General features: G+C 46.4%; 9 non-coding genes and 1 pseudogene across 9 annotated transcripts; all 10 read left to right on the top strand.

Moving 5' to 3' along the window:
- Nucleotides 1–1040: 1040 nt before the first annotated feature.
- LOC130347668 (U2 spliceosomal RNA) lies at nucleotides 1041–1200 on the top strand (annotated as a pseudogene).
- Nucleotides 1201–1886: 686 nt separating this feature from the next.
- On the top strand, nucleotides 1887–2068 carry LOC130347658 (U2 spliceosomal RNA). The gene has a single exon (XR_008885549.1). It is a non-coding gene; the product is annotated as a U2 spliceosomal RNA (small nuclear RNA).
- Nucleotides 2069–4153: 2085 nt separating this feature from the next.
- On the top strand, nucleotides 4154–4344 carry LOC130347683 (U2 spliceosomal RNA). The gene has a single exon (XR_008885566.1). It is a non-coding gene; the product is annotated as a U2 spliceosomal RNA (small nuclear RNA).
- A 2091-nt stretch (nucleotides 4345–6435) lies between these two features.
- On the top strand, nucleotides 6436–6626 carry LOC130347684 (U2 spliceosomal RNA). Its single transcript, XR_008885567.1, has one exon. It is a non-coding gene; the product is annotated as a U2 spliceosomal RNA (small nuclear RNA).
- A 2098-nt stretch (nucleotides 6627–8724) lies between these two features.
- Nucleotides 8725–8915, top strand: LOC130347685 (U2 spliceosomal RNA). The gene has a single exon (XR_008885568.1). It is a non-coding gene; the product is annotated as a U2 spliceosomal RNA (small nuclear RNA).
- Nucleotides 8916–11006: 2091 nt separating this feature from the next.
- On the top strand, nucleotides 11007–11197 carry LOC130347686 (U2 spliceosomal RNA). The gene has a single exon (XR_008885569.1). It is a non-coding gene; the product is annotated as a U2 spliceosomal RNA (small nuclear RNA).
- A 2088-nt stretch (nucleotides 11198–13285) lies between these two features.
- On the top strand, nucleotides 13286–13476 carry LOC130347688 (U2 spliceosomal RNA). The gene has a single exon (XR_008885570.1). It is a non-coding gene; the product is annotated as a U2 spliceosomal RNA (small nuclear RNA).
- Nucleotides 13477–15566: 2090 nt separating this feature from the next.
- Nucleotides 15567–15757, top strand: LOC130347689 (U2 spliceosomal RNA). Its single transcript, XR_008885571.1, has one exon. It is a non-coding gene; the product is annotated as a U2 spliceosomal RNA (small nuclear RNA).
- A 2092-nt stretch (nucleotides 15758–17849) lies between these two features.
- On the top strand, nucleotides 17850–18040 carry LOC130347691 (U2 spliceosomal RNA). Its single transcript, XR_008885573.1, has one exon. It is a non-coding gene; the product is annotated as a U2 spliceosomal RNA (small nuclear RNA).
- Nucleotides 18041–20134: 2094 nt separating this feature from the next.
- On the top strand, nucleotides 20135–20325 carry LOC130347692 (U2 spliceosomal RNA). The gene has a single exon (XR_008885574.1). It is a non-coding gene; the product is annotated as a U2 spliceosomal RNA (small nuclear RNA).
- The last annotated feature ends 87 nt before the right edge of the window (nucleotides 20326–20412 follow it).

Genomic DNA, 20412 nt, shown 5'->3' on the forward strand with positions numbered 1-20412 from the left:
AAGAATAATACGCCCAGAAAAGAGGCGAAAAGGAGAAAAACGTAAAAAAACGTGAAAAAAAAGTAAGAGGAAGAGAAGGGAAAAAAAGGTGGAAATGGGTTTAAAAGTGATTTCGGCGGAGAAATATATATATATATATATATATATATATATATATATATATATATACGCGCACACACACACATATATATAAACGTATTCTCCGTTGAGATATTGCAGCCGCTGCTGTGTCCAGGCCCAGGAGCCTTAGCACTGTGCTGTGATGTCACTCAATACCACTGACATCACTAGGTGTAAACAACATCTCTCCTTTGCTGTGTATGTGACTATGGAGCTGTTTGGTGATGTCGTCTATTATGGCCTTCATAGAAGCAACAGGAGATTGTTGCATCCATCTAGAACCCTCAGAACTACAGTGCTATGATGTCACTCACTTCCACAGGCCTTGCAGAGTGTAAACAACAACAACCCAGCTTTGTTGTGTATGTAACCATAGGGATTGTGATGTCACCTAGAACCTTCACAGCAGCGACAGCTTTATGAGGAGCATCAGCACTGCTCTGCCTGAGCAGAACCATCACCGCCATAGGTTGTCAAATAACCCGGATTTAACCCACACAGGTAAGTCCAATGGGGTGCAGGCATGTCCTCTATGCTTACAGCTTCCCGTGGGTGTTGGTTTGATACCGTTTGGGGACAGCCAAGGAGGCATCTGCAGGCAACAAAGGTAGGTGTGTGCTTGTGTGTGTGTTTCCTATGCAGATCCTAAGCCCAGTGTCACATGCAAGTAGGAGGAGTAAGAAGGGTTCCTGGCAAATCCGGGTTATGGATTGCATTTAAAAAGGCCCCGTGGGAGTGCAATGGGCCCCTGTCTTGCTGCTTAGCAATAATGGTATGGGTTTAGGTTCTGCTGTGTGTACTGGTGGTTGACTGCCCCCCAGCCCAGAGTGTGCATGGAAAATTGTCTGGCAGCCTCCCTGACAGCAAGCAGTGATAGTGCCCATGAAGGGGACCTTGTTGGGCCCGCCCCTTTCACGGTTATCGCTTCTCGGCCTTTTGGCTAAGATCAAGTGTAGTATCTGTTCTTATCAGTTTTCATGCTGGTGGGGATGGGTGCTGCATGGAGGATGCAGGTGTACCAGGGCTTTCCGGGGCTGGTTCTGAGGAATCAGCTCGACGGCTGCCCCGATGTGACCTGTTCCCTCCGGGTCTCGCCATGAGGCTGAGAGGGTCTAGAGCCGAGGTACTTTTGTGCCTCGGGGAGTGGTGACCCCGAGGTGCCGAAACTCACTGGGAGAATAGACTCACTGAGTTGAAGCACGGGCACCATAATCTCTTCACCTTGTGGCACTCACCTCTTGATTCCCGGCCTTCTGGCTAGGATCAGAGAAATTTTTATAGATCCGGCCGGATGTCCGGGCAGTATATCTGCACACATTCACTTATTTATTTCCTTTTTGTCTCACTGTGTCACTTTTTGCGTGTTGTGTGTTCACAGGATTGGTCAGGATGCGGTAGCCCTTCTGGGTGTCCCTCCTGGCGGTCTAGGGGAGGTGTGTGTGGCCATTAGGTTCCGCACCTCCCTGCAAACACCCCGGGTACTCCTGCTTTGGCAGGGTACCTACCGTAATCGGCTCTGCGGGCAGATACCTTGGCTAACGCCAAGGGGGATGCCGGGAGCATTTGTGGTCCCCTAGTAGCTTCGGCGAAAAGGGACATCGAACCTGGAACCTCGCAGGTACCTTTTGGTCCGGAGGCGAAGGGTAAGGTTTGTTGGGGGGCCTCTCTCCTATCGGAGAAGGGCTTGCGATAGACCGCATCCTTTGTGCACGTTTTTTTAGTGTAACACGTTTGCACTTTTTCTTGCACTTTGGGTGAATCGAAAGCACGTTCCTCGGCTTTAGATAAAAAAAAATCTGTTCTTATCAGTTTAATATCTGATACGTCCCCTATCTGGGGACCATATATTAAATGGATTTTTGAGAACGGGGGCCGATTTCGAAGCTTGCTTCCGTCGCCCTATGCATTGACCCGATATGGCAGTATCTTCGGGTACAGTGCACCACCCCCTTACAGGGTTAAAAAGAAAGATTCCTACTTTCATTGCTACCTGCTTGCTGGCTAGCCAGCTAGCCAGCCCTGTGGGCCTTGCTGCTGCTGCTGCTGCTGCTGCAGCCAAAAAACAAAAGGTGGTGCTGCTGCTGCTTCTGCTGCTTCTGCTTGTGTCTGGCCGCTGTTGGAGCGTCCAGGCACAGGACTTCTGCTGCTGCTGACTAAATGGCCTCCTTAATTGGATCATTTGAGTAGCCAGCACACCTGTGCAGGTAGGGCATGACATGATAGGCAGCTGCCTTGATAGCGGGTGGGTGCTGAATGTTCCTAATTGACAAAATAAGATTAATGCTTATGAAGAAATATAAAATCTCATCCCTTCCCCAATATCGCGCCACACCCCTACCCCTTAATTCCCTGGTTGAACTTGATGGACATATGTCTTTTTTCGACCGTACTAACTATGTAACTATGTAACATAACATGGGGGGGTCTCCTGGCTGTTCACACAGGTGTGTCATTGCTGTACATTGACCATGCATTGCTTCTGTGGTATTGCAAAGGCAAAGACAAATGCTTCCAGCCATCCATTGCACTAATGGATTGGTCATCAGCTGGCTGTCTATGTCCCGCATCAATATAGACCAAAGTACAGAGGGTTAGGCTATGCTATAGTGCACCTACCTGATGCATCAGAAGGTGCGAGGCCCTTGCTAAATTCTGTGCACAGACTTTGAGATCTATGCTTTAGACTGTATCTAAACCTGCTCCAACATGGACTGACATTCTGGCCTACTTTCAGCCGATGCGACTTGTCTGTCGCTGAACAGTCGCTTTTTATGTATTCAGCACCTATGTATAATGTTGTAAAAATGCTCTAGAAGCTAAAGTCGCAGAAATGTCACACATATTTGGCCTGCAACTTTCTGTGCGACAAATTCAGACAGGAAAAATCAGTATAAATCCTTAGAAAATTATCCCCCAGTGTCTCCATCTGCTGGCGGTATTGAATAAGCATTGCTGCACTGATGGGGTATGCATTAGACGAAAAAAAAGAAGAAAAAGAAGAATAATACGCCCAGAAAAGAGGCGAAAAGGAGAAAAACGTAAAAAAACGTGAAAAAAAAGTAAGAGGAAGAGAAGGGAAAAAAAGGTGGAAATGGGTTTAAAAGTGATTTCGGCGGAGAAATATATATATATATATATATATATATATATATATATATATACGCGCACACACACACATATATATAAACGTATTCTCCGTTGAGATATTGCAGCCGCTGCTGTGTCCAGGCCCAGGAGCCTTAGCACTGTGCTGTGATGTCACTCAATACCACTGACATCACTAGGTGTAAACAACATCTCTCCTTTGCTGTGTATGTGACTATGGAGCTGTTTGGTGATGTCGTCTATTATGGCCTTCATAGAAGCAACAGGAGATTGTTGCATCCATCTAGAACCCTCAGAACTACAGTGCTATGATGTCACTCACTTCCACAGGCCTTGCAGAGTGTAAACAACAACAACCCAGCTTTGTTGTGTATGTAACCATAGGGATTGTGATGTCACCTAGAACCTTCACAGCAGCGACAGCTTTATGAGGAGCATCAGCACTGCTCTGCCTGAGCAGAACCATCACCGCCATAGGTTGTCAAATAACCCGGATTTAACCCACACAGGTAAGTCCAATGGGGTGCAGGCATGTCCTCTATGCTTACAGCTTCCCGTGGGTGTTGGTTTGATACCGTTTGGGGACAGCCAAGGAGGCATCTGCAGGCAACAAAGGTAGGTGTGTGCTTGTGTGTGTGTTTCCTATGCAGATCCTAAGCCCAGTGTCACATGCAAGTAGGAGGAGTAAGAAGGGTTCCTGGCAAATCCGGGTTATGGATTGCATTTAAAAAGGCCCCGTGGGAGTGCAATGGGCCCCTGTCTTGCTGCTTAGCAATAATGGTATGGGTTTAGGTTCTGCTGTGTGTACTGGTGGTTGACTGCCCCCCAGCCCAGAGTGTGCATGGAAAATTGTCTGGCAGCCTCCCTGACAGCAAGCAGTGATAGTGCCCATGAAGGGGACCTTGTTGGGCCCGCCCCTTTCACGGTTATCGCTTCTCGGCCTTTTGGCTAAGATCAAGTGTAGTATCTGTTCTTATCAGTTTAATATCTGATACGTCCCCTATCTGGGGACCATATATTAAATGGATTTTTGAGAACGGGGGCCGATTTCGAAGCTTGCTTCCGTCGCCCTATGCATTGACCCGATATGGCAGTATCTTCGGGTACAGTGCACCACCCCCTTACAGGGTTAAAAAGAAAGATTCCTACTTTCATTGCTACCTGCTTGCTGGCTAGCCAGCTAGCCAGCCCTGTGGGCCTTGCTGCTGCTGCTGCTGCTGCTGCAGCCAAAAAACAAAAGGTGGTGCTGCTGCTGCTTCTGCTGCTTCTGCTTGTGTCTGGCCGCTGTTGGAGCGTCCAGGCACAGGACTTCTGCTGCTGCTGACTAAATGGCCTCCTTAATTGGATCATTTGAGTAGCCAGCACACCTGTGCAGGTAGGGCATGACATGATAGGCAGCTGCCTTGATAGCGGGTGGGTGCTGAATGTTCCTAATTGACAAAATAAGATTAATGCTTATGAAGAAATATAAAATCTCATCCCTTCCCCAATATCGCGCCACACCCCTACCCCTTAATTCCCTGGTTGAACTTGATGGACATATGTCTTTTTTCGACCGTACTAACTATGTAACTATGTAACATAACATGGGGGGGTCTCCTGGCTGTTCACACAGGTGTGTCATTGCTGTACATTGACCATGCATTGCTTCTGTGATATTGCAAAGGCAAAGACAAATGCTTCCAGCCATCCATTGCACTAATGGATTGGTCATCAGCTGGCTGTCTATGTCCCGCATCAATATAGACCAAAGTACAGAGGGTTAGGCTATGCTATAGTGCACCTACCTGATGCATCAGAAGGTGCGAGGCCCTTGCTAAATTCTGTGCACAGACTTTGAGATCTATGCTTTAGACTGTATCTAAACCTGCTCCAACATGGACTGACATTCTGGCCTACTTTCAGCCGATGCGACTTGTCTGTCGCTGAACAGTCGCTTTTTATGTATTCAGCACCTATGTATAATGTTGTAAAAATGCTCTAGAAGCTAAAGTCGCAGAAATGTCACACATATTTGGCCTGCAACTTTCTGTGCGACAAATTCAGACAGGAAAAATCAGTATAAATCCTTAGAAAATTATCCCCCAGTGTCTCCATCTGCTGGCGGTATTGAATAAGCATTGCTGCACTGATGGGGTATGCATTAGACGAAAAAAAAGAAGAAAAAGAAGAATAATACGCCCAGAAAAGAGGCGAAAAGGAGAAAAACGTAAAAAAACGTGAAAAAAAAGTAAGAGGAAGAGAAGGGAAAAAAAGGTGGAAATGGGTTTAAAAGTGATTTCGGCGGAGAAATATATATATATATATATATATATATATATATATATATATATATATACGCGCACACACACACATATATATAAACGTATTCTCCGTTGAGATATTGCAGCCGCTGCTGTGTCCAGGCCCAGGAGCCTTAGCACTGTGCTGTGATGTCACTCAATACCACTGACATCACTAGGTGTAAACAACATCTCTCCTTTGCTGTGTATGTGACTATGGAGCTGTTTGGTGATGTCGTCTATTATGGCCTTCATAGAAGCAACAGGAGATTGTTGCATCCATCTAGAACCCTCAGAACTACAGTGCTATGATGTCACTCACTTCCACAGGCCTTGCAGAGTGTAAACAACAACAACCCAGCTTTGTTGTGTATGTAACCATAGGGATTGTGATGTCACCTAGAACCTTCACAGCAGCGACAGCTTTATGAGGAGCATCAGCACTGCTCTGCCTGAGCAGAACCATCACCGCCATAGGTTGTCAAATAACCCGGATTTAACCCACACAGGTAAGTCCAATGGGGTGCAGGCATGTCCTCTATGCTTACAGCTTCCCGTGGGTGTTGGTTTGATACCGTTTGGGGACAGCCAAGGAGGCATCTGCAGGCAACAAAGGTAGGTGTGTGCTTGTGTGTGTGTTTCCTATGCAGATCCTAAGCCCAGTGTCACATGCAAGTAGGAGGAGTAAGAAGGGTTCCTGGCAAATCCGGGTTATGGATTGCATTTAAAAAGGCCCCGTGGGAGTGCAATGGGCCCCTGTCTTGCTGCTTAGCAATAATGGTATGGGTTTAGGTTCTGCTGTGTGTACTGGTGGTTGACTGCCCCCCAGCCCAGAGTGTGCATGGAAAATTGTCTGGCAGCCTCCCTGACAGCAAGCAGTGATAGTGCCCATGAAGGGGACCTTGTTGGGCCCGCCCCTTTCACGGTTATCGCTTCTCGGCCTTTTGGCTAAGATCAAGTGTAGTATCTGTTCTTATCAGTTTAATATCTGATACGTCCCCTATCTGGGGACCATATATTAAATGGATTTTTGAGAACGGGGGCCGATTTCGAAGCTTGCTTCCGTCGCCCTATGCATTGACCCGATATGGCAGTATCTTCGGGTACAGTGCACCACCCCCTTACAGGGTTAAAAAGAAAGATTCCTACTTTCATTGCTACCTGCTTGCTGGCTAGCCAGCTAGCCAGCCCTGTGGGCCTTGCTGCTGCTGCTGCTGCTGCTGCTGCAGCCAAAAAACAAAAGGTGGTGCTGCTGCTGCTTCTGCTGCTTCTGCTTGTGTCTGGCCGCTGTTGGAGCGTCCAGGCACAGGACTTCTGCTGCTGCTGACTAAATGGCCTCCTTAATTGGATCATTTGAGTAGCCAGCACACCTGTGCAGGTAGGGCATGACATGATAGGCAGCTGCCTTGATAGCGGGTGGGTGCTGAATGTTCCTAATTGACAAAATAAGATTAATGCTTATGAAGAAATATAAAATCTCATCCCTTCCCCAATATCGCGCCACACCCCTACCCCTTAATTCCCTGGTTGAACTTGATGGACATATGTCTTTTTTCGACCGTACTAACTATGTAACTATGTAACATAACATGGGGGGGTCTCCTGGCTGTTCACACAGGTGTGTCATTGCTGTACATTGACCATGCATTGCTTCTGTGGTATTGCAAAGGCAAAGACAAATGCTTCCAGCCATCCATTGCACTAATGGATTGGTCATCAGCTGGCTGTCTATGTCCCGCATCAATATAGACCAAAGTACAGAGGGTTAGGCTATGCTATAGTGCACCTACCTGATGCATCAGAAGGTGCGAGGCCCTTGCTAAATTCTGTGCACAGACTTTGAGATCTATGCTTTAGACTGTATCTAAACCTGCTCCAACATGGACTGACATTCTGGCCTACTTTCAGCCGATGCGACTTGTCTGTCGCTGAACAGTCGCTTTTTATGTATTCAGCACCTATGTATAATGTTGTAAAAATGCTCTAGAAGCTAAAGTCGCAGAAATGTCACACATATTTGGCCTGCAACTTTCTGTGCGACAAATTCAGACAGGAAAAATCAGTATAAATCCTTAGAAAATTATCCCCCAGTGTCTCCATCTGCTGGCGGTATTGAATAAGCATTGCTGCACTGATGGGGTATGCATTAGACGAAAAAAAAGAAGAAAAAGAAGAATAATACGCCCAGAAAAGAGGCGAAAAGGAGAAAAACGTAAAAAAACGTGAAAAAAAAGTAAGAGGAAGAGAAGGGAAAAAAAGGTGGAAATGGGTTTAAAAGTGATTTCGGCGGAGATATATATATATATATATATATATATATATATATATATATATATATATATATACGCGCACACACACACATATATATAAACGTATTCTCCGTTGAGATATTGCAGCCGCTGCTGTGTCCAGGCCCAGGAGCCTTAGCACTGTGCTGTGATGTCACTCAATACCACTGACATCACTAGGTGTAAACAACATCTCTCCTTTGCTGTGTATGTGACTATGGAGCTGTTTGGTGATGTCGTCTATTATGGCCTTCATAGAAGCAACAGGAGATTGTTGCATCCATCTAGAACCCTCAGAACTACAGTGCTATGATGTCACTCACTTCCACAGGCCTTGCAGAGTGTAAACAACAACAACCCAGCTTTGTTGTGTATGTAACCATAGGGATTGTGATGTCACCTAGAACCTTCACAGCAGCGACAGCTTTATGAGGAGCATCAGCACTGCTCTGCCTGAGCAGAACCATCACCGCCATAGGTTGTCAAATAACCCGGATTTAACCCACACAGGTAAGTCCAATGGGGTGCAGGCATGTCCTCTATGCTTACAGCTTCCCGTGGGTGTTGGTTTGATACCGTTTGGGGACAGCCAAGGAGGCATCTGCAGGCAACAAAGGTAGGTGTGTGCTTGTGTGTGTGTTTCCTATGCAGATCCTAAGCCCAGTGTCACATGCAAGTAGGAGGAGTAAGAAGGGTTCCTGGCAAATCCGGGTTATGGATTGCATTTAAAAAGGCCCCGTGGGAGTGCAATGGGCCCCTGTCTTGCTGCTTAGCAATAATGGTATGGGTTTAGGTTCTGCTGTGTGTACTGGTGGTTGACTGCCCCCCAGCCCAGAGTGTGCATGGAAAATTGTCTGGCAGCCTCCCTGACAGCAAGCAGTGATAGTGCCCATGAAGGGGACCTTGTTGGGCCCGCCCCTTTCACGGTTATCGCTTCTCGGCCTTTTGGCTAAGATCAAGTGTAGTATCTGTTCTTATCAGTTTAATATCTGATACGTCCCCTATCTGGGGACCATATATTAAATGGATTTTTGAGAACGGGGGCCGATTTCGAAGCTTGCTTCCGTCGCCCTATGCATTGACCCGATATGGCAGTATCTTCGGGTACAGTGCACCACCCCCTTACAGGGTTAAAAAGAAAGATTCCTACTTTCATTGCTACCTGCTTGCTGGCTAGCCAGCTAGCCAGCCCTGTGGGCCTTGCTGCTGCTGCTGCTGCTGCTGCAGCCAAAAAACAAAAGGTGGTGCTGCTGCTGCTTCTGCTGCTTCTGCTTGTGTCTGGCCGCTGTTGGAGCGTCCAGGCACAGGACTTCTGCTGCTGCTGACTAAATGGCCTCCTTAATTGGATCATTTGAGTAGCCAGCACACCTGTGCAGGTAGGGCATGACATGATAGGCAGCTGCCTTGATAGCGGGTGGGTGCTGAATGTTCCTAATTGACAAAATAAGATTAATGCTTATGAAGAAATATAAAATCTCATCCCTTCCCCAATATCGCGCCACACCCCTACCCCTTAATTCCCTGGTTGAACTTGATGGACATATGTCTTTTTTCGACCGTACTAACTATGTAACTATGTAACATAACATGGGGGGGTCTCCTGGCTGTTCACACAGGTGTGTCATTGCTGTACATTGACCATGCATTGCTTCTGTGGTATTGCAAAGGCAAAGACAAATGCTTCCAGCCATCCATTGCACTAATGGATTGGTCATCAGCTGGCTGTCTATGTCCCGCATCAATATAGACCAAAGTACAGAGGGTTAGGCTATGCTATAGTGCACCTACCTGATGCATCAGAAGGTGCGAGGCCCTTGCTAAATTCTGTGCACAGACTTTGAGATCTATGCTTTAGACTGTATCTAAACCTGCTCCAACATGGACTGACATTCTGGCCTACTTTCAGCCGATGCGACTTGTCTGTCGCTGAACAGTCGCTTTTTATGTATTCAGCACCTATGTATAATGTTGTAAAAATGCTCTAGAAGCTAAAGTCGCAGAAATGTCACACATATTTGGCCTGCAACTTTCTGTGCGACAAATTCAGACAGGAAAAATCAGTATAAATCCTTAGAAAATTATCCCCCAGTGTCTCCATCTGCTGGCGGTATTGAATAAGCATTGCTGCACTGATGGGGTATGCATTAGACGAAAAAAAAGAAGAAAAAGAAGAATAATACGCCCAGAAAAGAGGCGAAAAGGAGAAAAACGTAAAAAAACGTGAAAAAAAAGTAAGAGGAAGAGAAGGGAAAAAAAGGTGGAAATGGGTTTAAAAGTGATTTCGGCGGAGAAATATATATATATATATATATATATATATATATATATATATATATATACGCGCACACACACACATATATATAAACGTATTCTCCGTTGAGATATTGCAGCCGCTGCTGTGTCCAGGCCCAGGAGCCTTAGCACTGTGCTGTGATGTCACTCAATACCACTGACATCACTAGGTGTAAACAACATCTCTCCTTTGCTGTGTATGTGACTATGGAGCTGTTTGGTGATGTCGTCTATTATGGCCTTCATAGAAGCAACAGGAGATTGTTGCATCCATCTAGAACCCTCAGAACTACAGTGCTATGATGTCACTCACTTCCACAGGCCTTGCAGAGTGTAAACAACAACAACCCAGCTTTGTTGTGTATGTAACCATAGGGATTGTGATGTCACCTAGAACCTTCACAGCAGCGACAGCTTTATGAGGAGCATCAGCACTGCTCTGCCTGAGCAGAACCATCACCGCCATAGGTTGTCAAATAACCCGGATTTAACCCACACAGGTAAGTCCAATGGGGTGCAGGCATGTCCTCTATGCTTACAGCTTCCCGTGGGTGTTGGTTTGATACCGTTTGGGGACAGCCAAGGAGGCATCTGCAGGCAACAAAGGTAGGTGTGTGCTTGTGTGTGTGTTTCCTATGCAGATCCTAAGCCCAGTGTCACATGCAAGTAGGAGGAGTAAGAAGGGTTCCTGGCAAATCCGGGTTATGGATTGCATTTAAAAAGGCCCCGTGGGAGTGCAATGGGCCCCTGTCTTGCTGCTTAGCAATAATGGTATGGGTTTAGGTTCTGCTGTGTGTACTGGTGGTTGACTGCCCCCCAGCCCAGAGTGTGCATGGAAAATTGTCTGGCAGCCTCCCTGACAGCAAGCAGTGATAGTGCCCATGAAGGGGACCTTGTTGGGCCCGCCCCTTTCACGGTTATCGCTTCTCGGCCTTTTGGCTAAGATCAAGTGTAGTATCTGTTCTTATCAGTTTAATATCTGATACGTCCCCTATCTGGGGACCATATATTAAATGGATTTTTGAGAACGGGGGCCGATTTCGAAGCTTGCTTCCGTCGCCCTATGCATTGACCCGATATGGCAGTATCTTCGGGTACAGTGCACCACCCCCTTACAGGGTTAAAAAGAAAGATTCCTACTTTCATTGCTACCTGCTTGCTGGCTAGCCAGCTAGCCAGCCCTGTGGGCCTTGCTGCTGCTGCTGCTGCTGCAGCCAAAAAACAAAAGGTGGTGCTGCTGCTGCTTCTGCTGCTTCTGCTTGTGTCTGGCCGCTGTTGGAGCGTCCAGGCACAGGACTTCTGCTGCTGCTGACTAAATGGCCTCCTTAATTGGATCATTTGAGTAGCCAGCACACCTGTGCAGGTAGGGCATGACATGATAGGCAGCTGCCTTGATAGCGGGTGGGTGCTGAATGTTCCTAATTGACAAAATAAGATTAATGCTTATGAAGAAATATAAAATCTCATCCCTTCCCCAATATCGCGCCACACCCCTACCCCTTAATTCCCTGGTTGAACTTGATGGACATATGTCTTTTTTCGACCGTACTAACTATGTAACTATGTAACATAACATGGGGGGGTCTCCTGGCTGTTCACACAGGTGTGTCATTGCTGTACATTGACCATGCATTGCTTCTGTGGTATTGCAAAGGCAAAGACAAATGCTTCCAGCCATCCATTGCACTAATGGATTGGTCATCAGCTGGCTGTCTATGTCCCGCATCAATATAGACCAAAGTACAGAGGGTTAGGCTATGCTATAGTGCACCTACCTGATGCATCAGAAGGTGCGAGGCCCTTGCTAAATTCTGTGCACAGACTTTGAGATCTATGCTTTAGACTGTATCTAAACCTGCTCCAACATGGACTGACATTCTGGCCTACTTTCAGCCGATGCGACTTGTCTGTCGCTGAACAGTCGCTTTTTATGTATTCAGCACCTATGTATAATGTTGTAAAAATGCTCTAGAAGCTAAAGTCGCAGAAATGTCACACATATTTGGCCTGCAACTTTCTGTGCGACAAATTCAGACAGGAAAAATCAGTATAAATCCTTAGAAAATTATCCCCCAGTGTCTCCATCTGCTGGCGGTATTGAATAAGCATTGCTGCACTGATGGGGTATGCATTAGACGAAAAAAAAGAAGAAAAAGAAGAATAATACGCCCAGAAAAGAGGCGAAAAGGAGAAAAACGTAAAAAAACGTGAAAAAAAAGTAAGAGGAAGAGAAGGGAAAAAAAGGTGGAAATGGGTTTAAAAGTGATTTCGGCGGAGAAATATATATATATATATATATATATATATATATATATATATATATATACGCGCACACACACACATATATATAAACGTATTCTCCGTTGAGATATTGCAGCCGCTGCTGTGTCCAGGCCCAGGAGCCTTAGCACTGTGCTGTGATGTCACTCAATACCACTGACATCACTAGGTGTAAACAACATCTCTCCTTTGCTGTGTATGTGACTATGGAGCTGTTTGGTGATGTCGTCTATTATGGCCTTCATAGAAGCAACAGGAGATTGTTGCATCCATCTAGAACCCTCAGAACTACAGTGCTATGATGTCACTCACTTCCACAGGCCTTGCAGAGTGTAAACAACAACAACCCAGCTTTGTTGTGTATGTAACCATAGGGATTGTGATGTCACCTAGAACCTTCACAGCAGCGACAGCTTTATGAGGAGCATCAGCACTGCTCTGCCTGAGCAGAACCATCACCGCCATAGGTTGTCAAATAACCCGGATTTAACCCACACAGGTAAGTCCAATGGGGTGCAGGCATGTCCTCTATGCTTACAGCTTCCCGTGGGTGTTGGTTTGATACCGTTTGGGGACAGCCAAGGAGGCATCTGCAGGCAACAAAGGTAGGTGTGTGCTTGTGTGTGTGTTTCCTATGCAGATCCTAAGCCCAGTGTCACATGCAAGTAGGAGGAGTAAGAAGGGTTCCTGGCAAATCCGGGTTATGGATTGCATTTAAAAAGGCCCCGTGGGAGTGCAATGGGCCCCTGTCTTGCTGCTTAGCAATAATGGTATGGGTTTAGGTTCTGCTGTGTGTACTGGTGGTTGACTGCCCCCCAGCCCAGAGTGTGCATGGAAAATTGTCTGGCAGCCTCCCTGACAGCAAGCAGTGATAGTGCCCATGAAGGGGACCTTGTTGGGCCCGCCCCTTTCACGGTTATCGCTTCTCGGCCTTTTGGCTAAGATCAAGTGTAGTATCTGTTCTTATCAGTTTAATATCTGATACGTCCCCTATCTGGGGACCATATATTAAATGGATTTTTGAGAACGGGGGCCGATTTCGAAGCTTGCTTCCGTCGCCCTATGCATTGACCCGATATGGCAGTATCTTCGGGTACAGTGCACCACCCCCTTACAGGGTTAAAAAGAAAGATTCCTACTTTCATTGCTACCTGCTTGCTGGCTAGCCAGCTAGCCAGCCCTGTGGGCCTTGCTGCTGCTGCTGCTGCTGCTGCAGCCAAAAAACAAAAGGTGGTGCTGCTGCTGCTGCTTCTGCTGCTTCTGCTTGTGTCTGGCCGCTGTTGGAGCGTCCAGGCACAGGACTTCTGCTGCTGCTGACTAAATGGCCTCCTTAATTGGATCATTTGAGTAGCCAGCACACCTGTGCAGGTAGGGCATGACATGATAGGCAGCTGCCTTGATAGCGGGTGGGTGCTGAATGTTCCTAATTGACAAAATAAGATTAATGCTTATGAAGAAATATAAAATCTCATCCCTTCCCCAATATCGCGCCACACCCCTACCCCTTAATTCCCTGGTTGAACTTGATGGACATATGTCTTTTTTCGACCGTACTAACTATGTAACTATGTAACATAACATGGGGGGGTCTCCTGGCTGTTCACACAGGTGTGTCATTGCTGTACATTGACCATGCATTGCTTCTGTGGTATTGCAAAGGCAAAGACAAATGCTTCCAGCCATCCATTGCACTAATGGATTGGTCATCAGCTGGCTGTCTATGTCCCGCATCAATATAGACCAAAGTACAGAGGGTTAGGCTATGCTATAGTGCACCTACCTGATGCATCAGAAGGTGCGAGGCCCTTGCTAAATTCTGTGCACAGACTTTGAGATCTATGCTTTAGACTGTATCTAAACCTGCTCCAACATGGACTGACATTCTGGCCTACTTTCAGCCGATGCGACTTGTCTGTCGCTGAACAGTCGCTTTTTATGTATTCAGCACCTATGTATAATGTTGTAAAAATGCTCTAGAAGCTAAAGTCGCAGAAATGTCACACATATTTGGCCTGCAACTTTCTGTGCGACAAATTCAGACAGGAAAAATCAGTATAAATCCTTAGAAAATTATCCCCCAGTGTCTCCATCTGCTGGCGGTATTGAATAAGCATTGCTGCACTGATGGGGTATGCATTAGACGAAAAAAAAGAAGAAAAAGAAGAATAATACGCCCAGAAAAGAGGCGAAAAGGAGAAAAACGTAAAAAAACGTGAAAAAAAAGTAAGAGGAAGAGAAGGGAAAAAAAGGTGGAAATGGGTTTAAAAGTGATTTCGGCGGAGAAATATATATATATATATATATATATATATATATATATATATATACGCGCACACACACACATATATATAAACGTATTCTCCGTTGAGATATTGCAGCCGCTGCTGTGTCCAGGCCCAGGAGCCTTAGCACTGTGCTGTGATGTCACTCAATACCACTGACATCACTAGGTGTAAACAACATCTCTCCTTTGCTGTGTATGTGACTATGGAGCTGTTTGGTGATGTCGTCTATTACGGCCTTCATAGAAGCAACAGGAGATTGTTGCATCCATCTAGAACCCTCAGAACTACAGTGCTATGATGTCACTCACTTCCACAGGCCTTGCAGAGTGTAAACAACAACAACCCAGCTTTGTTGTGTATGTAACCATAGGGATTGTGATGTCACCTAGAACCTTCACAGCAGCGACAGCTTTATGAGGAGCATCAGCACTGCTCTGCCTGAGCAGAACCATCACCGCCATAGGTTGTCAAATAACCCGGATTTAACCCACACAGGTAAGTCCAATGGGGTGCAGGCATGTCCTCTATGCTTACAGCTTCCCGTGGGTGTTGGTTTGATACCGTTTGGGGACAGCCAAGGAGGCATCTGCAGGCAACAAAGGTAGGTGTGTGCTTGTGTGTGTGTTTCCTATGCAGATCCTAAGCCCAGTGTCACATGCAAGTAGGAGGAGTAAGAAGGGTTCCTGGCAAATCCGGGTTATGGATTGCATTTAAAAAGGCCCCGTGGGAGTGCAATGGGCCCCTGTCTTGCTGCTTAGCAATAATGGTATGGGTTTAGGTTCTGCTGTGTGTACTGGTGGTTGACTGCCCCCCAGCCCAGAGTGTGCATGGAAAATTGTCTGGCAGCCTCCCTGACAGCAAGCAGTGATAGTGCCCATGAAGGGGACCTTGTTGGGCCCGCCCCTTTCACGGTTATCGCTTCTCGGCCTTTTGGCTAAGATCAAGTGTAGTATCTGTTCTTATCAGTTTAATATCTGATACGTCCCCTATCTGGGGACCATATATTAAATGGATTTTTGAGAACGGGGGCCGATTTCGAAGCTTGCTTCCGTCGCCCTATGCATTGACCCGATATGGCAGTATCTTCGGGTACAGTGCACCACCCCCTTACAGGGTTAAAAAGAAAGATTCCTACTTTCATTGCTACCTGCTTGCTGGCTAGCCAGCTAGCCAGCCCTGTGGGCCTTGCTGCTGCTGCTGCTGCTGCTGCAGCCAAAAAACAAAAGGTGGTGCTGCTGCTGCTTCTGCTGCTGCTTCTGCTTGTGTCTGGCCGCTGTTGGAGCGTCCAGGCACAGGACTTCTGCTGCTGCTGACTAAATGGCCTCCTTAATTGGATCATTTGAGTAGCCAGCACACCTGTGCAGGTAGGGCATGACATGATAGGCAGCTGCCTTGATAGCGGGTGGGTGCTGAATGTTCCTAATTGACAAAATAAGATTAATGCTTATGAAGAAATATAAAATCTCATCCCTTCCCCAATATCGCGCCACACCCCTACCCCTTAATTCCCTGGTTGAACTTGATGGACATATGTCTTTTTCCGACCGTACTAACTATGTAACTATGTAACATAACATGGGGGGGTCTCCTGGCTGTTCACACAGGTGTGTCATTGCTGTACATTGACCATGCATTGCTTCTGTGGTATTGCAAAGGCAAAGACAAATGCTTCCAGCCATCCATTGCACTAATGGATTGGTCATCAGCTGGCTGTCTATGTCCCGCATCAATATAGACCAAAGTACAGAGGGTTAGGCTATGCTATAGTGCACCTACCTGATGCATCAGAAGGTGCGAGGCCCTTGCTAAATTCTGTGCACAGACTTTGAGATCTATGCTTTAGACTGTATCTAAACCTGCTCCAACATGGACTGACATTCTGGCCTACTTTCAGCCGATGCGACTTGTCTGTCGCTGAACAGTCGCTTTTTATGTATTCAGCACCTATGTATAATGTTGTAAAAATGCTCTAGAAGCTAAAGTCGCAGAAATGTCACACATATTTGGCCTGCAACTTTCTGTGCGACAAATTCAGACAGGAAAAATCAGTATAAATCCTTAGAAAATTATCCCCCAGTGTCTCCATCTGCTGGCGGTATTGAATAAGCATTGCTGCACTGATGGGGTATGCATTAGACGAAAAAAAAGAAGAAAAAGAAGAATAATACGCCCAGAAAAGAGGCGAAAAGGAGAAAAACGTAAAAAAACGTGAAAAAAAAGTAAGAGGAAGAGAAGGGAAAAAAAGGTGGAAATGGGTTTAAAAGTGATTTCGGCGGAGAAATATATATATATATATATATATATATATATATATATATATATATACGCGCACACACACACATATATATAAACGTATTCTCCGTTGAGATATTGCAGCCGCTGCTGTGTCCAGGCCCAGGAGCCTTAGCACTGTGCTGTGATGTCACTCAATACCACTGACATCACTAGGTGTAAACAACATCTCTCCTTTGCTGTGTATGTGACTATGGAGCTGTTTGGTGATGTCGTCTATTATGGCCTTCATAGAAGCAACAGGAGATTGTTGCATCCATCTAGAACCCTCAGAACTACAGTGCTATGATGTCACTCACTTCCACAGGCCTTGCAGAGTGTAAACAACAACAACCCAGCTTTGTTGTGTATGTAACCATAGGGATTGTGATGTCACCTAGAACCTTCACAGCAGCGACAGCTTTATGAGGAGCATCAGCACTGCTCTGCCTGAGCAGAACCATCACCGCCATAGGTTGTCAAATAACCCGGATTTAACCCACACAGGTAAGTCCAATGGGGTGCAGGCATGTCCTCTATGCTTACAGCTTCCCGTGGGTGTTGGTTTGATACCGTTTGGGGACAGCCAAGGAGGCATCTGCAGGCAACAAAGGTAGGTGTGTGCTTGTGTGTGTGTTTCCTATGCAGATCCTAAGCCCAGTGTCACATGCAAGTAGGAGGAGTAAGAAGGGTTCCTGGCAAATCCGGGTTATGGATTGCATTTAAAAAGGCCCCGTGGGAGTGCAATGGGCCCCTGTCTTGCTGCTTAGCAATAATGGTATGGGTTTAGGTTCTGCTGTGTGTACTGGTGGTTGACTGCCCCCCAGCCCAGAGTGTGCATGGAAAATTGTCTGGCAGCCTCCCTGACAGCAAGCAGTGATAGTGCCCATGAAGGGGACCTTGTTGGGCCCGCCCCTTTCACGGTTATCGCTTCTCGGCCTTTTGGCTAAGATCAAGTGTAGTATCTGTTCTTATCAGTTTAATATCTGATACGTCCCCTATCTGGGGACCATATATTAAATGGATTTTTGAGAACGGGGGCCGATTTCGAAGCTTGCTTCCGTCGCCCTATGCATTGACCCGATATGGCAGTATCTTCGGGTACAGTGCACCACCCCCTTACAGGGTTAAAAAGAAAGATTCCTACTTTCATTGCTACCTGCTTGCTGGCTAGCCAGCTAGCCAGCCCTGTGGGCCTTGCTGCTGCTGCTGCTGCTGCTGCTGCAGCCAAAAAACAAAAGGTGGTGCTGCTGCTGCTTCTGCTGCTTCTGCTTGTGTCTGGCCGCTGTTGGAGCGTCCAGGCACAGGACTTCTGCTGCTGCTGACTAAATGGCCTCCTTAATTGGATCATTTGAGTAGCCAGCACACCTGTGCAGGTAGGGCATGACATGATAGGCAGCTGCCTTGATAGCGGGTGGGTGCTGAATGTTCCTAATTGACAAAATAAGATTAATGCTTATGAAGAAATATAAAATCTCATCCCTTCCCCAATATCGCGCCACACCCCTACCCCTTAATTCCCTGGTTGAACTTGATGGACATATGTCTTTTTTCGACCGTACTAACTATGTAACTATGTAACATAACATGGGGGGGTCTCCTGGCTGTTCACACAGGTGTGTCATTGCTGTACATTGACCATGCATTGCTTCTGTGGTATTGCAAAGGCAAAGACAAATGCTTCCAGCCATCCATTGCACTAATGGATTGGTCATCAGCTGGCTGTCTATGTCCCGCATCAATATAGACCAAAGTACAGAGGGTTAGGCTATGCTATAGTGCACCTACCTGATGCATCAGAAGGTGCGAGGCCCTTGCTAAATTCTGTGCACAGACTTTGAGATCTATGCTTTAGACTGTATCTAAACCTGCTCCAACATGGACTGACATTCTGGCCTACTTTCAGCCGATGCGACTTGTCTGTCGCTGAACAGTCGCTTTTTATGTATTCAGCACCTATGTATAATGTTGTAAAAATGCTCTAGAAGCTAAAGTCGCAGAAATGTCACACATATTTGGCCTGCAACTTTCTGTGCGACAAATTCAGACAGGAAAAATCAGTATAAATCCTTAGAAAATTATCCCCCAGTGTCTCCATCTGCTGGCGGTATTGAATAAGCATTGCTGCACTGATGGGGTATGCATTAGACGAAAAAAAAGAAGAAAAAGAAGAATAATACGCCCAGAAAAGAGGCGAAAAGGAGAAAAACGTAAAAAAACGTGAAAAAAAAGTAAGAGGAAGAGAAGGGAAAAAAAGGTGGAAATGGGTTTAAAAGTGATTTCGGCGGAGAAATATATATATATATATATATATATATATATATATATATATATATATACGCGCACACACACACATATATATAAACGTATTCTCCGTTGAGATATTGCAGCCGCTGCTGTGTCCAGGCCCAGGAGCCTTAGCACTGTGCTGTGATGTCACTCAATACCACTGACATCACTAGGTGTAAACAACATCTCTCCTTTGCTGTGTATGTGACTATGGAGCTGTTTGGTGATGTCGTCTATTATGGCCTTCATAGAAGCAACAGGAGATTGTTGCATCCATCTAGAACCCTCAGAACTACAGTGCTATGATGTCACTCACTTCCACAGGCCTTGCAGAGTGTAAACAACAACAACCCAGCTTTGTTGTGTATGTAACCATAGGGATTGTGATGTCACCTAGAACCTTCACAGCAGCGACAGCTTTATGAGGAGCATCAGCACTGCTCTGCCTGAGCAGAACCATCACCGCCATAGGTTGTCAAATAACCCGGATTTAACCCACACAGGTAAGTCCAATGGGGTGCAGGCATGTCCTCTATGCTTACAGCTTCCCGTGGGTGTTGGTTTGATACCGTTTGGGGACAGCCAAGGAGGCATCTGCAGGCAACAAAGGTAGGTGTGTGCTTGTGTGTGTGTTTCCTATGCAGATCCTAAGCCCAGTGTCACATGCAAGTAGGAGGAGTAAGAAGGGTTCCTGGCAAATCCGGGTTATGGATTGCATTTAAAAAGGCCCCGTGGGAGTGCAATGGGCCCCTGTCTTGCTGCTTAGCAATAATGGTATGGGTTTAGGTTCTGCTGTGTGTACTGGTGGTTGACTGCCCCCCAGCCCAGAGTGTGCATGGAAAATTGTCTGGCAGCCTCCCTGACAGCAAGCAGTGATAGTGCCCATGAAGGGGACCTTGTTGGGCCCGCCCCTTTCACGGTTATCGCTTCTCGGCCTTTTGGCTAAGATCAAGTGTAGTATCTGTTCTTATCAGTTTAATATCTGATACGTCCCCTATCTGGGGACCATATATTAAATGGATTTTTGAGAACGGGGGCCGATTTCGAAGCTTGCTTCCGTCGCCCTATGCATTGACCCGATATGGCAGTATCTTCGGGTACAGTGCACCACCCCCTTACAGGGTTAAAAAGAAAGATTCCTACTTTCATTGCTACCTGCTTGCTGGCTAGCCAGCTAGCCAGCCCTGTGGGCCTTGCTGC

Source organism: Hyla sarda, unplaced genomic scaffold (genome assembly GCF_029499605.1).
Source record: "Hyla sarda isolate aHylSar1 unplaced genomic scaffold, aHylSar1.hap1 scaffold_849, whole genome shotgun sequence".
NCBI classification, from domain to species: domain Eukaryota; kingdom Metazoa; phylum Chordata; class Amphibia; order Anura; family Hylidae; genus Hyla; species Hyla sarda.